The 4,906-nt window shown below is 36.6% G+C and overlaps 1 long non-coding RNA gene across 1 annotated transcript; it reads left to right on the forward strand.

Annotated features, from left to right (window-relative positions):
• The first annotated feature begins 422 nt into the window (after positions 1 to 422).
• On the forward strand, positions 423 to 847 carry LOC123257715. The gene is made up of 2 exons (XR_006507834.1): positions 423 to 518; positions 574 to 847. It is a non-coding gene; the product is annotated as an uncharacterized LOC123257715 (long non-coding RNA).
• The last annotated feature ends 4,059 nt before the right edge of the window (positions 848 to 4,906 follow it).

Below are 4,906 nucleotides of genomic sequence, written 5' to 3' on the forward strand. Positions count from 1 at the left end.
CCACAACCACCGCAATTCAAGCCCAATGCCACGTCTGTTTGGTGTGCAAATCGAAAATGGGTGTTACATTGATCCTCATCCCCCAAAGAACGATAGATTAGGGCCAGACGGCAACGAACGTTTCGAACCAAAAACTGCAAAGAGGAAAAAATATTAATGTTATTATTATTTCAATTGATTAAAACCAATAAAATTATCTTAAAAATTATTTATTTGGTTTAGAAGAAGCCTTAATATATTTTCTATTTACTTTGAAAAAGTAAAGACGTTTCCAGCCAATAAATTAGTATTTAGAGAAAAAACATAAAAGCGGACCAAAAGTTTATGTCGCGGAAAGGATTAGGGTTATCGATAGTTAGTTAAGTTTAAACTTAGCGCCGCAGTATTATATGTATCGATAGCTTTGGTATTTAAGTTTAGGTTATTTGGTCCCACGAAAAAAAGTGTAAACAGAGGGAAACAATTTGGCGGAATTAGACCGATTTGCGCCATCACAATAAGAGGGAAGAGAAACTGCGGTAGGTTAAAGACTAAGTAGTTGTAAAAGATAAGTAATTAATGTAACTCTTCCAGAATAAAACCATCAACAACACAGAACTCCACCTGTTGTCCAGCACTAGAGTGTTTAAAATGTTTAAAGGCATTCCCTGTGATCGGCCAAGCGGCGACAGTTTATCTTTCTAATTATGTACTTATATAGACTATTACATGTAGTTGTCAAATCTTTCAGAAATTTGTTCGGTCGAATGAGTTTAATTTAATTGAATCTATAAAAAATTCCTTCTTACTTAAAAAAAAATTAAAGCTATATCATTTCCGATCGTTCAATTAAATGGCAGCTACAAGATATAGAAGCTTTTGAAATTTTAAAGATTGGATCGGGTGGGCCAACATAGATGTGAGAGAAAGTCGTAGAGAGATCTCTAGTTAAAAAACATTAAAGTTATGGCGTTTCCGATCATTCATTTAATGGCAGCTTTATAATCGACCGATCCGGGCCGTATACACTAAAGAAAATAAGGATGTGTGCAAATATTAAAGTCGATGGTTTTAAAACTGAAAGACGGACATTCGTATATCGACTCAGGAGGTTATCCTTATGTATATACGTTATGTACATAAGAATATATATACATACTTTATAGGGTCAGAAATGTCTCTTTCAATGTGTTTCACACTTTTGTCTAAAATTATAATACCCTCTGCAAGGGTATAAAAAGAGTGTAAATGTGGCAAAGTTCCAGACTTCAATTCATATTGGTGTGGCACTGGAGTGGAAAGCATGTGCCTAAAAAGAATAATAGCCTCTATTATAGCAGTAATTAAAATAGATTTAGTTTTTGTTTGCAATTTAGTAAAATAGATTTAGTAAGGAGACATTTCCTAGAGAATTAGTAAGATTTAAAAAATTATTCGCGGCTAAGTAGCAACTAGTTTTAGAATATAATTTTTGGTTCATTTGAATTTTACGATCAAAAGAGAATTTATACAACAACAAAAAATCCTGAAAATATAATATGAAACATCAGCGTGCCAAAGAAAGTGTGAATTTCGCTAGGCATTTGTCAACTTATATTGAACGTAGATATGAACCAGGGAGCTATGAATACTGCTGAGAGTTAAGTATAGTGCAGAGAGATATTTTTGTGTTACTAAAGATCACTGAACTAAATCATTTGAAGGCAGCAGTGAACCGATCGGTGTAGCGAAGCCTACTTTATTCTTACATGTAATTGCAACTACGTGCAAATAGATTAAGAGGCGAGGCGTCCATAGGATTCCTAGTTTCTACTGGCTATGACTATGCATAACCTTACCTTGCAGTCACTCTCGATCTCGAACGACCATCTCCTAAATACCGCATTGATTCTTATGTAACACGAAAACACAGAGTGAAATCATACCAAACTAAGATGAGAAATGTCCGCAATATACATTGTTGGGCCAAGCCGCCAGAGGCAAAAGCTGTTAAGATCTTAACAGATTCTTCTTTCTGTTCTGTTTATTTCTTCCAGTTTTGCATCCACTTTGTTGGAATTTAGTAGAGCTCACTAGCACTGCTAGGCTCTAAAGTTCAATAATTAATTGAAAGGAATGTGTTGTTCTGGCGGGAAAATCAAAATACCCAAACTTTAAACACCACCAGAGCCACTGCGAACTCTTGTTGGAACCACTGCTGAATCGAAGCATTTCCTATCAAACATCTATATCTATATCTATATATATAAAAATGTTATGTCCGTATATCCGACCCCTATACTTTTAAAAAGTACTGAACTATTCAGCTTAAATTTTTACATACTAAAGAGTTAGGTTTGGGCTTGGTTTTTATCTAATTTGGTAATTATATACCCGCGATCGCGAATAAAATTGTTTTTATAACACAGCGCCATCTGCTGGAAGCGAGAGCAATTACTGGGGAGCTGGGGGCATTTTTTTCTTAGATGCTCCAGGAGAATCTGGGAAAACATTCCTCATCAGATTGATTCTGGCCACGGTTCGAGAAAAAAAGGACATAGCTGCGAAATTGTTATGTATTTGTATTTATTGAATGTAGCAATTAACTTTTATTTATAAAATATTTATATTATAATATATTTATAAAATTAATCATAATTCAGAGTTAGGCAAATTATTCTAATAGAAAAACAATCAATTTATATTTTAATACACCTAGGGATAATTCAGGGAAAAATAAATGTGATAACTATAATGTTATAACTATAGGTTATAATTTTTACAGATAACGCGAAAAGTATCAGCAAAATTAGATCTGCAAATTCATATTTTCATATTTTCTTCTCTTTATCTCAAAGCGGACGGACGTGTTTTTTGTGCACACTGCGTTGTCATAAAATTTGCTTATTAGATTTGCATAAACAATCGGTGTTAATTTCTATTCACTTAAAAAAAATAAAAATCATAAAATATTGCAACTCATAGATCCGTATCGCTTCGCGTGTGCAGTGATATATTTGGAGGTAAAATAATAATTTTATAAATTTTTCTTTGCTCTTCTTCTTCATCTCTTACGGTGTTGCAGTGGCGTAGATAGCTTTTTGATATGGGGGGGGGGGGTTATGACTCAGAATAATATCCTGTTTTTTTGTAAGTTTTATTTTACACTGCGATAATAATCCGCAATCTGCGATAATAATAATAATAATGCTGTACTGCACAGTCATCGCCTAAAAATGTGTTTCTTTTTCAATTTTGAGATTTTATCATCTTATAATTCTCAGACCCAAGGGGGGATTGATCCCCTACTAAACGAGTCTCCAAAGCGAAAAAATCCTCTTTTAGTGGTGTGCTTGTGGCGAATAATCTTCAGCCTGCTCAGCCGACAACTATGCAGCCGCTTATATTTCTGGTCACCCCAAGGGCCGGACCTGAGAAAAATTCGGCTTCCGAATATCTCAGGATTAATGAGCAATTGTCCGATATGTCCTCTATGGCATCGCATCAAGTGATCCCAGACCCAATAATTCAAACCCCTGTAACAGTCACCAAACAGGGCAATCAACCGTCCGGACCTTCGGTACATACCGATGCCGCTGTACTAGTTGCGGCGGCACCAAAACCCTTGCAGGTGATCCCACCATCGAAACATATTTTTGTTTCCCGGCTTGCCCCTGATACTTCTAAGATTGATATCTCGGCTTACATCAAAGCCAAAACAAAAGTCGACATAAAGGTGGTGGACATTATAAAATTTAAATATTCATACACCAGGCACACGTCATCTTTCAAAATACGTGTGCCCTTGCAGATGTTCAAGGCGATTTGTTTCAGCCAAGTACGGTGAAAAAAAAAATAACCAAACCTGTGGGTGTAAAACTCCCACATGTTACGGCCACTGACCAACCTTCCACTTCATCTTCCTATGTTTTACAAAACTAATGTCTTCTCTAACACTTACCTATCAGAATACAAGAGGGTTACGTAGTAAACTTCCCAAACTGTATTCTGATAGTTCTTTCTTTGCATCTCACATTATTGTATTTACAGAAACTTGGTTAATGCCGGAGATCTTAAGCTCCGAAGTTTTTCCTAGTAGGTACACCACTTTTAGATGTGATAGAACTCTGCGAAGAGGAGGAGGAGTGTTTATCTCTGTAGACTCCAAACTCGCTTCTGAAGAGGTAAAATCACAAGAGTTTGGTGACATTGAATTCCTTTGCATCAAAATCAATTTGTCCGATCAATCTTTGTATGTTACATGTTCTTACATACCACCTTCGTCCGAACCGCCAACATACTGGCAAAATTTGTCCGCTATTCGTTTGGTTTTCGATCGTCTGTCTGATGGTGACCAGCTGACAGACCAGCTCGGTCCAGGTTCACCGTGCATAACGCAGAATGTTATAGGAGTTACATTCGCCGCTGCAGGATTCAGTTTACTCAGGATGCGAAGCAGTTTTACAACTTTGTAAACACTAAGCGTAAACATGTATCTTTTCCCCCACTGCTTACGTTTGAGAACTCTTATGCGAACACTGATCAGGCAATGACCGATCTCTTTGCACAGTTTTTTCAAACTACCTATTCACCTAGCAGCAGTTTAGCTCAGCCTTACACTTATAATATCCAATCATCCAACCTTATATTTTGCCCATCTTTTGATCAAAGTGGTGTGTTATCGGATCTTCTTAAGGTTAAGCACGTGTATTCGCCAGGCCCTGATGGAGTACCAGGCTGTGTTCTGAAGTACTGCGCCGAGGCACTGTGCAAACCGCTCGTTAAACTTTTTAATCTATCGCTGGAAACTTCGATCTTTCCCTTTATGTGGAAGGAATCCTTCATTATTCCGCTGCATAAAAAAAGGGAAAAAATCCGACGCTGCTAATTATAGAGGCATCTCTAAATTGTCAGCAATTCCAAAGCTTTTTGAAAAACTTATCACTCC

Source organism: Drosophila ananassae (assembly GCF_017639315.1).
Source record: "Drosophila ananassae strain 14024-0371.13 chromosome 4 unlocalized genomic scaffold, ASM1763931v2 tig00000054, whole genome shotgun sequence".
NCBI lineage: Eukaryota > Metazoa > Arthropoda > Insecta > Diptera > Drosophilidae > Drosophila > Drosophila ananassae.